General features: G+C 36.4%; 1 protein-coding gene and 1 long non-coding RNA gene across 5 annotated transcripts in view; both read left to right on the plus strand.

The window, feature by feature from the left end:
• CRIM1 (cysteine rich transmembrane BMP regulator 1) overlaps positions 1–12,883 on the plus strand; it is a 240,483-nt gene that overhangs the window by 1,044 nt on the left and 226,556 nt on the right. The window lies entirely within an intron of this gene.
• Positions 1–12,883, plus strand: part of LOC130456507 (uncharacterized) — a 30,947-nt gene continuing 18,064 nt past the window's right edge. The window contains exon 1 of the long non-coding RNA XR_008915491.1: positions 1–12,883. This exon is cut by the window's right edge and continues 16,561 nt beyond it. This is a non-coding gene — a long non-coding RNA (uncharacterized LOC130456507).

The raw sequence follows: 12,883 nt of genomic DNA on the forward strand, positions 1-12,883 counted from the left end.
TGAGCGCCCCCCCCCCCCTTTTTTCCTCTCCTTCCCCGGCCCAGGCCCAGCTCCAGATCTCATACCCTCCATCCTCCCACCCCAACCCCCAAATATCGGCGCGCACTCACTCCGCTAAACAAAGTTTAGCTAAGACTTTATCCGAGGCAAGAAGGGGCCAGAGGAGGGAGAAGAGGCGGCCGCCGCCCCCAGGAGAACACCCGCCTCCTTTCTCTTCCTTGTCGCTCTTGCCAGCTGCAGTCGAGTTTGGGGGGAAAGGGGGGAGTGTGAAGCGGTCGTCCTTCCCCCCACCCCCCCAACACACACACACCCTTCTGCCGTCCGTTGGGGTGTTGGTTGGGGTGTGTATGTGCCTGTGTTCTGTTGGGAAAGGAGGGTATCCTCGCTTTTTCGTAGATTGGATAGCCTGGTCCTGTGAGGGGTGGTGCAGACTCTGGTCGCGGAGGCTGCTGCGCCTTCTTCTGGGGGTACTGCAGAGGCTACCCGCGGGTTCCTCCGTGGGGGGAAGTCCCGGCCTTGATCCCTACCTCCTCTCCTTTTTCTTTCTCCTCCTTCTCTGGCCCTCCCTCCCGATACTGCAGTGTGAAACAACGTTCAGAATACGGTACACGAAAGTCTCCTCCGTTGATGGAGCTCCCTCTCCTTGTGTGTGCCTCTCTTCCTCCCCTTTACTCCTCCCTGCGCATATAAATCAATTTCAGCTCCCGAATATGTCAGCGCTGGGGAAGTTGCATACTGTAGTTACTCATTTATTTGCCTATTGAAAACGGTCAAAGGCTTCTCTTTCCCCTCAAGGAAAAGGAGCCCAAGGAGCCCGAATGGGGGAGCTGCTGGTTGCTGGGGGCCCCATATTTGCTATTGGTTTCGAGATCAGATAACTGCTGCCTTTTTGATCCTGGAGCTGGACATTTTTTTTTTTTGATCACACTGATTATTCTGCTAATGCTTAAGCAGCGTTTTGTGTATTAGGCTGCCCCCAACCCATCCACACCCCTTCTAGTTTTATACTGACATAGGTAGCCCTCAGGGAAAAGAGCCCTGTAAGCTTTCTTAGTTTGGTTAGCTCCTGTTGGTGGATGTCAGCCTAAATCCCGGCTTTCTTGCCTTTCCCTCCCAAGGTTGACCACACTGCCCAGGAAGGGGAGGAACGGAGGAGAGGGGAAAGAGATAAAGCTAATTTTATTTGGCTATTGCAGCAAAGCTTAGAGAAGTTCAAGTAGATGCCAAGGGAAAGAGGAATCCCCTTTGAGCTGTAGATGATGCTATTTGGTACCGTTTTGCTGAATAAGTCGTAAAGTCAGAAACACTCCCTGCCATTGGAAGACTAGGGGAATGGTACAGGAGGGGAAAAGGGAAAACTAGCCCCCTTCTCTTTGTCAGTTTCCTCCACAGTTCACTTGGGAGGTGGTGAGAGATTTCAGTGGATTTTTAAAATTGGTTACATTTATTAAACAACAAACAGGGAGTTCAGAGTACCTTTCTTTTTCAGGAATGGTTTGTCAAATTATAAGACAAAAATTGTTATAGTAACTGTTCATTTTTCCTTTATCTGGGAATAGATTTTATTTATTCCTTGTCTTTGTTTTTGAAAGTCTGGACAATTCTGGGAAGTCAGAAGTAGTCAGAAGGTTTGGAAGCTAATAGCCTAAGGATGATAGGAAACTTTTTAAATGAGGCCAGGATCCTGTAAAGAACAGGGGGAGAGGAGACAGATTGCCCTTATGGCATTGACTTAGCTCAGGTTCGTTTATTTATTTGATATGTACTACCATGGAATGAAACATTTAGTATCAGTTTCTGACATGAGTAAAGTTTTTACAGTACTTCTAAGTACAGATCTTCTGGCAAAGTGTTTGTTGTTATCCAGAATGTATATTTGACTTCCCATTTTAAAAATTTATCTACAGAGAAAATGTAAAGTAAGAAAATTGTGACTGCACAGGAAAAATTGCTTTCATCTCAGAAAGGGATTATTTGCTTTGGCTTTAATTTTTTTTACAGGTACTTGACATCTGCTTCTAACTTAGTTTTGTTTCTTCTCCCTTGAATCTGGTGAAAGGATGAAAATTTACAAGTAATCAAATGTTTTGGCCACATTTTTTACCATGCCACAGTATGGAGTTCTTTTGGCAGTGCTGGTGAGCATTTCATTCCTCTGAAGTGATGCAATTTCTAAATAGCATCATTTCCACTGGTAACACTCCATGCATTTGGTATTATGGAAAATGCTTGGAAGAGTTTTTCGACATGATTAGATTTCAATTACTGTTCGGTAGCAATGCATTTAATTCTAGCAGGTTTGTTTTCAACTACCAAAAGTAGCACTTCAGAATCTTTCTGAAAATTTTAAAAGAAGCAAGACATTTCTGTTTCCAAATTGAAGAAATTCAAAGTTTGTTCCAAAGAAACAGATTCAGATTATACCTGATTTGATCATGCCATCAAAAACTATATTGGTAGTTGATCAGATTGATTTTTTCTTTAAGACTAGCCATATATTGTAAATTTCAGTTGACTTCAGAGCTTATTACTACTCTTTTGCTGAAAAAAAATAGGATAAGGAAGTACTATTGTTCTCCTTTGTGCAGAACTGAAAGAAAATCTTTACTGTGCTTACAATTGCCTAGAAGATACTAGTTTTTCTCTCTTCATTTCTGTTGATTTGCAAGAAATTCCATAGTGACAGGTGTTTCACCATTTCCCAGTTTTATTCAGATATTCATCAGGCGGAAATATAGTAATTATTGTATCCAACATTAACAAATATTCTATATATTTTGTTCATGTTAGTGTCTTTCTTTGCTGCAATTTTTGCACTGAAATGACCCCTACTGGTTGTATCTGTTAATGTAAACTCCTTTAAAATATATCTATTTTTTTTATTATTCCTTTTGGCTTCAATAAGAAAACATATTATGTGTAACATAGAAATATTATCATATTTCACTTACCTGTTTCCAAAAAGCAGATTATTTAGGTTAGAGTACTGTATGTGCAGCTTCATAATAATTTTAATTATTGCTTCTCACATGCTTTGTAAAGTTAGTATTTTTAACCATACTCTATCTAAAAATGAGGAACTGATCATCTAATAAGGCTAAGTAACTTGATCAGGGTCACATAAATTAATGACAAAACCAAAAACAAAACTGGATTATGGATTTGTTCTTCTTACCTTAGATCTTAAAGATAAACTTTTTCTTGGATAATTGGTCCTATGAGTACCAAAGAATGAATAATTGAAGAACATTTTTCTTTAGAAATATAGGCAACATAACAGTTTCTTCTGTTTGATCTATTCAAGACGTTTTCACTTAAAATTTTCTGAGTTTTCGTGTCCCACTAAAAATATCAAGAAATAAATATATGTGTATATATATATACTTCTATGTACATTGCAGTACATAAATTGTTGATTTCACTAATACTGATTTCTTCTGCCATTTATATAGATTGTATCCCCTCCATACCACAACCTGGTGATCAACATTCAGATGATGAACTTATGATTTAAATTAAATTGGTGCTTACTCAAGAGACAATAAGTCTGTCATCTTCTGTACTTGAAGCCTTTCTAGTACCCCTGGTCATTTCGGTTCATTTAGCACTTATTATGTGTAGGGCACAATGCTAAGTGCTAAGTCCCTCCATATCACAAGGAAGCATCATTTTAGAAGAAATATCAAGAACATGAACATAAGTGTACATATTTATAAATGCATAATACACATATGGAGGTAGATATTGATCTTTCTTTTTGAAGACCAAGGGTCATACTTTTCCTTTTCTTGGTAAGCCACAACTCTGAAATCCAGTAGTTCAAATGAAACATCTTTGAATGCTTCTCCTTGAAGTGTATTGAATGCTTACTGCTTTCTTAAAAAATTCAGTCTAAAAACTCTATTCCAGATTTTAAGATAGTACATCTTTACCCTTTGTTCTGAGTCTTAACTTTTAATATTCTAGATTGCGATAAGGCAATGTGGTCTAATGGGTAGAGTTTTTATCTTGAAGTCAGGAAGACTTGTCTGAGTTTTGTCTCTGATGCATATGGGTTGCATGACCTTAAACACGTTTCTTGACCATTCAATGACTTCAGCATATTTATAAGCCTCTCAGTTATCTACCAGATGCCAATATGCATTAGTTGGAAAGAATCTCCCTATACTCATTAAAGCACAGCTCTGGACAAAAACAAAATAAAAATATAACAATTGCTGCTCTTTCTTAAAAGGCTTACACCTTATAGGAAAATGTCTAAAACAAGTACAAGAAATTTGGGGCTCAAAGAGACTAAGAAGATTGTTTCAGGGTATCTTTGGGAATCTAGGAAGGAGTTTGAGTTCTATGCAAGTTGAATTTTCTGGAGTTTTGATGGGGGGAGTAAAAGGATTTTTTTTACAATAAAAATATGGTTAAGGAATTGATAGACCTAATGAATCCAACTTTTTAAAATCTAGAGGTGCAGAAATAAGAACATCCCATTTTTGGCAATGGAGAGGCAGGTAGTGGTTGGAGCTGGAGTAGCCAAGAACATATGGTTCTGCCTTGAATTTCCCACATAAAGGGATTAAAAGAGATTTGACATTACCTTAGCAAAGAGACATGACATGAGATGTTGCTATGATGGTTTTTCTACTTTGTGCCCCAATTATTTCGAAACCATTAAAAAAATCAGTAACTACTGGGATCTGAGGGGAAAAAAGTTTTCTAGACCTCAAAAGAGCACAATTCCTTTGTCCCAACTAGTCATTTGGAGAGCAAAATTCCAGGGATTGCACACCTTGCCAAAGCATCCTTCTTTCTGCTTCATTTAGGTTTGTAGCAACAAGTCTTATTTTGGCTAGAAAGTTGTTTCAGTATCTTAATAATTGCTATCATGGTACTTTGATTTAAAAAGATAATTCAGAGGCGAAAATTGAGAATGACTAGGTTGAAGGAAGGATGCTCTACACAGCCATCTATAAATCTTACACAGTGTTTGGTAGACATTCTCATTAATAATTTGGAAGTCAGTAACTATTATGGTTTTGATTTTAGTCACTAGAAAGGGATGCATGGAAGTTGGTAGGCTTCTAGTAGAATTAGGAAAATTGTACAACTCGAGGCTTTAAACTTTGTTTCCAAGTAGTGTTTTTCATTCTCATCACTAAGATCTTTCAGCAAAAGTCTCAGAGCTGCCACTGGAGAGAAATAAACAAAGATCTAATAAAATTATGTTAATGCAGTGTGGGAAGAGAAACAAATATAAGTAAATAAGGAAATAATTAGTTCTTCCAAAAGTAAATATTGACAAAACACCGGGGACTACTTGTAAAACATATACAAATCATCAGGACTGAGTGACTTTCACTTGTCTGTATTAATGTACAAAGGACTAACAGGCTACTGAAATATCAATTCAGTGTCTTTGAAAAGTCAAATTACTTAAAATTTAAATAAATTTCATATTTTCAGAAAGAAAAAATGTTGCCTAATGCATTAACTCATTAAATTCATTTAACAACCAGGACAATCCATAAATACTTGGAAGGCAATATGATTATAAATTGCCAACTACCTGAATTTATAAGGAAAACTATCTGAAAAACTTAAAATTTTACAGTCATACTGTCCAGTTGTAGCAGGTTTTTAGTGTTATGATATAAATGCCCTCTAAAGATTTACTTTATTAAAATATTGGTGAACCAGGTGAATGAATGTAGAGTTTGTATGTAGAATGTAGAATTAAGTGTATAGGAGTTATTGTAGAGTAGTTGCAAAGAACAGACAATTTGAAGATCACCTCAAGACGGTTATAGAGCATGGGCAGGAGAGAGTGAAGAATGAGAAAGTATCTGAAAAAAAGAGGTGTTGGACCATTAGGTCTTTGAAACTCCTGAACATTCTGCTTCTATAATTTGAATAAGGGTATTAAAATAGTGAGTTGAATTTGGAATAGTGTGAATTATTCTTTGGAAAGTAATTGCCAATGTATTCCAAATGTCAATACAGGTACATCTGGAAAATAAGGGTGGGTTTGTTTGCTGTACTTAAACCATAACAGTAGACATTCTGAAAGCTGCTCTGTAAAAACCATGGTAACATGTATTGTGAAAAATTTATCTTCCATTCATTTCTGGTAAACATGCCCTTATGTTTATGTTATTCACCTGGTATCAGATTGTTGAAGCCCATCAACAAAAGCAAGTCACTTAACTTTTCCAAGCCTTGGTTAACTTGATTTTCAAAACAGAAAAGAGAACAATCCATAAACTATCAGCCAATGAGCTTAAATTTGATTCCTGAGAAAATTCTAGAATGAATCATTAAGCGGACTATTGGTGAACATCTAGAAAGTGGTGGTTACAGAGAGCCAACATGACTCCAGTAAGACCATATCAGACTAAATTCATTTCCTTTTTTGACAAGTCTTCTAGATCAGTCTATTAGTGGAATTCTGTGATAGTATTTAGCTTTATTTTAGTAAGCTTTTGATGAACTATCTTAGATGATTCTTGTGGAGAAGATGGAGAAATGTGGATATTTTATGATTATCTAATGAGATAGATCCAGTAGTTGTTAATGGCTTGAATCCTGAGGGATTTATGCTTGGTGTTTTTTTTTTTTTTAAGATTTTCATCAATGTAATGTGGACAAAGGTATAGATGGCTTAATCATCAAATTTGCATATTACTTTAATATAGGAGGGATACCTAAAACAATGGAAGTTAACTAGTTTAGTTATACAATCAGTACCCAAAACTTCAAAAAGCTGTAGCTTTGGGTAGACTCTCATATGATGAAAGATATGATACTCTTAGTAAGGATAAACATAAGATCTTTTACTACAGTACCAAAAAAAATCAATCAACTTCAGAAATATAATATAGTCATATGGCAATTTCTGAAAAGGATGGGGGCGAGGAGGATAGCTTAGTGGATTCCATGCATACTATGAGTCACTGGTGTTATGTGGTAGGGAAAAAAGCTAATGTGATCTTGGGCTGCATTAAAAGAAACACAGTTTCCAGGAATAGGGAGACAATTGACTTTAGTCAGTGGGGAACCACTCAAGGTTTTTTTTTTGTTTTTTTTTTAAATAGGGAAGTGCATTAGGATCAATCAATCAGGGCCAGTTAGGTGACACAGTAGATAGAATGCTGAGCCAGGAGGTAGGAGGATTTGGGTTCAAATCTGGTCTCAGACATTTCTTAGCTGTGTGATGCTGGGCAAATCACTTCATTCCATTTGCCTAGTCCTCCTCGCTTACCTTTCTTTCTTAGAGTTGTTACTAAAGCAGAAAAGTAAGGTTTTTTTTTAAAGGATCAATCAATCAACAAGCATTTCTTCAGCACCTGCTATATGTCAAGCATTCTAAGGTCTGTGATACAGAGACAGAGAGATATGTGCACACATACATCCACTAAAGGATTTATACCTAGAAGTGTCCTTAGACATCATCTAGACCAACTCCTTCATTTTACAACAAAAACTAATGTTGGGAGAGAGATATGCAGTAGGAAAATTGCTTTGGCAGAAGTGGAATATATGGATTGGAAAGGGGAGTCTGGAAGCAGTACAAGGAAGCATAGAGGTATAGCACATAGTGCTTATCTTCAAAGAGCTTGCACTCTAAAAAGATAAGAAATAAACAAAGTTAATTTAAAAAAAACTGAATAGGAGTTGGAAGTCATAACATAACAACATGTGTTTGCTAAATAAATTGTCCGAAGAATCGCATAGGAATTGAAAGGAGAGTGATGTGATGATGAGGTAAGGAATAGAAACTATTGGAGTTTAGTCTTAAAAAATAGGTTTGATTTTGGTGGGGGGAGAGTAGGGAGGAATTCCTCCCAGCTTTAAGAAAGTTTATAAAATGTAGTTCAAACTATAGTTTTTACTAAAAAATAAGAAATCACTTTCTATTCTTAAATCTGAACTGTAGTTGAAAAGAGTTGTTATGATTTTATGACATTTCTCTTTTTCTGAGTGGGAAAATGATACCTGCTTTTACAGTGGAATTGAGCATCATTGAGAAAATACTTCCTTTCGACTTTATTTAACTTTCAACTTTATGCACTCTTCCACCCACTAATTCTTTTTTCTGTCCTTGTTCTAGCACTCAGGTACTTGGGGGAATATCTTGTTAGTGAATTATGAAGAGAATTAAAGATATCCTTAATAAAAAAAAGAAACACAAATTTTTTGGGAGGGAAATACCCTTTAAACCCCCCTTTTTTTTAATGATAAACAAGTCCTCAGTCCCATCACAATGAATTTAACAGCTCCTTGGGTGGAATATGCTTCTAGACAACTGGCTAGACCAATTTTCTTCATTCTCTTTAATGTTCTGCAAGTTGAATAATTGACTTTTTTAACATAGCCTTCTAGAACTCAAGTTTATCTCCACATGAGGAATGTATCAGAACAAATCTTAAGTGGAAAAATTGGGAGTTATCAAAGATTAGGAAGCATTTGCCATGCTTTTGAGAAGACCTATACTTAACTGTGTACCCATGGGCTAACTTCATATTTGAAAAATCCTTATACTACATACAGCCTGTAGAATAATTTGCAAGAGAGGGCCTATGTGCATGACTTCTTGCTCTCTGACAGTTGGCCTTCAGTGTTTCTGTCACTTTTGATACATTACTGGTTAGTTCACTCTAATCAAACAAGTCTGTGGCAGTAGTGACCAACAGGGGACCTAGCCCCATCTGTCACTCAGCTCTAACCCTTGAATCTTCACATCTAGTAACAATGAAGCCATTTATCACAGATTGGTCTAACCTCCCACCCCCACCTCCCACAAAAAGCAGAAATTCAGCCTATTCTTGCCTTATCATCCCCCCCTTTTCTCTGTATTCTCTTCCCCTCCATTCCCTTCCCTTCTCATATTCTTAGCCCAACACATACCCTTTAAAAGGTTGTTTCCTCCCCTTCCCCACATACACCATGTACGCAAACTATACCCCCCAAAACAAAACAGGTCCTTAAGGATGACAGCCAAGTAATATAATAGATTAAATGCTAAACTTTGGAATCAAGAAGACCTGAGTTCACATCTTTCCGCATATACTTATTAGCTGTGTGATATATGGAAAGTCATTTAAACTCTCTTTGCTGCAGTTTCCTCATCTAAAAAATATGGATAATAACAGCACCTATTCCAAAGGGTCAAATGAGATGTACATAAAAGTGCCATTATATAAATGTTTGTTATTGTTATTATTAATAATAAAAAACATGTGTAGTTATATCAGAGAATCTGGGTTGAAAAGCACTGAGAATAATATTGAAACAGGGCTATAACTCAGAATACCTCCATAGGCGCATTAGTGTTAAACATAAAGTAACTCTGATGATGGTTACAAACTATAGTGGAAAGAACACTGAATTTTGGGTCAGTAAACCTGTATTAAAAAAACAACAATAACTAAATTTCATCATCCATAAAATGAGAATAACAGGATCAAAGGATTTACAGCTATTAATGTCCTTAGAGGTCTTCTAGTCCAATTCCTTCATTTTACAAATGTGGAAAATGAGGCCTTTAGCGGATGTGATTTGGGAAAAGTCACATAGAGAAGAGATTCAAACTCAGGTCTTCTAACTCCAAATTCCATGGATTGGAAGACATCTAATTACTTTACCTAATAATACTTCTTTGTACTACATACTTCTCAGATTTGTTGGGGTAAAATGCATTGTAAATCCCTGTGTGTCACATAAAGTAGAGGTTATTATTATTGTGACCAGCTCTCTGGAAAATGCACATCTATTTTTAATTAGATCATATATATTTATTAAATAAAAACTTCATTTTGTTTTAAAATGTAATCACATCTCTTGAAATAAATGGAGATATTTTTGAATCTATAAAACAAAGTGTAGGGTTCACTCCATACAGCAAGAACAAGTTTGAGAGTCAGTGAAGGCTGCTGCCAGCCATCCAGCTTTCCTTCCTTCCCTTTGGTTTTCATTTCTGTCATTCTGTTCACTAAAGATATGAGTTGTGCCACTTGTAAACCTATATACCTTAGAGTCAAGGAAGATGTTGACTTGAAATTAGTGTATTAGTAGTTGTTGACATTTTAGTATCTCCTTAAGGTCTTTAGGAGATTTGGATAGGAGACTTTTAACTGTTATTTGCCTTCCAACCTGGAAATGAACATCATATTTTCTTAAAGACTTCCTAGAGAATCCCTAGCATTGTATTGATGTACGGGACTACCAAAGAGTACTTGAAGTAGACAACTCTCTGGCCCTTAAAACTAACTTAGCCACCTAGAATTTGAAACTAATTGTTTATTATTTGATAAGTCCTGAATATTTACAAAGGGCATTACTCTTGGGCATGCTACTGTAGCAGTTCAGTCATTTTCAGCCCTGTCTGACTCTCTGGGACCCCATTTGGGGTTTTCTTGGCAAACATACTGGAGTATTTTGCCATTTCCAGCTCATTTTACAGATGAGGAAACTGAGGCAAATAGGATTAAATGACTTGCCTGGGGTCGTACTGTTATTAAGTGTCTGAGACAAATTTGAAGTCAGGTCTTCCTGACTCAGGCCAGGCACTCTATCCACTGTACCACCTTGCTCTATTTTACTAGAGACCTAAAGTGTTTTAACAGTAAATTTAAACTTATAGCAGCGCAGAGGCATCCACTACCCAACTTTCCTTAAAATTTATGAGGTTTATTTTTAAACTTATATGTATATATGTATACATATATATATATATATATGCATTTGTTTATACGTATGTGTGCATGTATACTGGTCAAACAAAAAAAATCACTTGAATTTCATAGATTATCTTTAATATATTGATTTGAGCCATAAAGACAGAAAAAGAAACATTAAGTACATTATTTGATTCGTTAATATTGATCTTTTAAATAAGATTTTATTTCTTAGCTGCTAAGGAAGGAGAGGAAGATTTTGAAAGGTTTCTCTTTTTAAAAAAATTCTTTATTTGCTTTAGTTCTATATCAGCCAGCTTTTCTGGCTATAGTGAGGTAAAAAAAAAGGATGTAGACTGTAACAAGAAACTGAACCCATCTTATTTAGCATTTCAAAACAAAAAACCATAAACAAACATCTCAGATTCAAAACAGAAAGGAATTTCTGGCAGGGATAGATGAAACCTGAGTCTACTTGGTCCCTGTCTGCAAGAGGTAACTTATTTAGCTTCCCCTACAAAGACTGCAAGCATTTCACAAACATTTCACAGCCATGATAAAAAGAAAAGAATCTCCAGATTGGAGAGATGCAACACCTGTCTTTAAGAAACTGCAGGAGCTGGTGATTTATGGCAGAGCTACATGGAAGAAGTATGACCTGAACTAAACTTTGTTCAAGTGAGTTGGGATAATCAAGTGCTTGTAATGTGCTAGGAATTTTAACCGAACATACAGAACACATGGTGTTTTTCCAGTAAGAGTTTATGCTCATAATCCTTCACTGACAGGAGATCCCCATAATCTTGTCAAACCCAGAATTTAAAAACTCTAAAAGAAAATCCACTGGACTGTCCCATGCCATCACCATGATGGGGCCCATCCAGTGTTCTGCTCTAAAGGTAGGCATGGTATTTGCAGTAAGATTAAGGCAGATTGATTTTATAAAGATGTTCACAAGGAAGAAGCTAATGGATTTGCCAGTGGTTTAGATATGGGTTGAGAACAAAAGGGATTTTTTTTTCTATGCTGAACCATTAGATGCTCATATGTTGAACCCAAATTCTTACATTATAGGCATACTTTGGTGATTCTGCTTTCATTATCTATGATGTAAAATGAAAGTCCAGAAACAGTCCACATCTTTTAGTAAAAAGGGTGAATACTGTAGACACATGGCTAAATTTCTATACATGAGAATTCCAGAACATCCATAACACATTGCAGTAGAAGCCCACTTCTTAGCATGGTTCCTGGCATAGAGTAGGCACTTAAATGTTTATTGATTGATTAGTTAAAAGGAATGTACAAGAAACCTCAGATTCTCCTTTGGGACACTTACTGGATGGCACTGAGCAAGTCACTTAACTTCTTGGACTCAAGGGCTTCATCTACAAAATGAAAATAAGAATATTTTACTTGATGGTAAGAGACTTGATCAGTGTTTACCTGGGGTCCATTCCAGTGGCAGAAGACCTACGAAAGGGTTAAATATTACCTCTTGACTGCAAAGAAGTGGCATGCTGTAAAGGTGAGAATTTGGGTACAAGAGACAAGAGATACCGGTTCCAGATCCAGAATAGTTACCAGCTATGTGAGTTTGAACAAAGATTTTTCTGCTACAGCTTCTTCTCTAGAACAAGGATTTTAGAACAGGTGATTTCTGAGGTCTCTTCTAGTTGTGATAGTCTATGATTCTTGGGGAAATGGGATTCTTGGTATTAGTTTTAGTCAAGTGGAATAAGGGGAAGGAGTTTTATTAATAATAACTGACATTGGCATAACACTTTAAGATTTGCAAAGTCTTTTACAAATGTTTTTATTTTAGTGCAAGGGTCCTTCACCTTCTCTGTATCATGGACCTTTTGGGCAATCTGTGAAGCTTATGTCAGATACCGGCTCAGAATAATGTCTTCAAACAAATAAAATAAAATATTTAGGATTACATAGGAAGACAATTATATGAAATGCAATTGTAAAGATATTTCATCAATTGGGAAATGGCTAAAGAAGTTATGGGATACAATTGTGATGTAATACTACTGCACTGCAAGAAATGATGAGCAAATTAATTTTGGAAAATGGAAAGATCTGCATAAAACTATAAAGAGTAAAATGAGCAGAACCAAGAGAACATTAGATAAGGCAATAGAAATATTGTTTAAAGAATGACTTGCATATATCCACCTCTAGAGGACGAACTGATAAATAGAAATAAG

The sequence above is a fragment of the Monodelphis domestica genome, chromosome 1 (genome assembly GCF_027887165.1).
Source record: "Monodelphis domestica isolate mMonDom1 chromosome 1, mMonDom1.pri, whole genome shotgun sequence".
NCBI lineage: Eukaryota > Metazoa > Chordata > Mammalia > Didelphimorphia > Didelphidae > Monodelphis > Monodelphis domestica.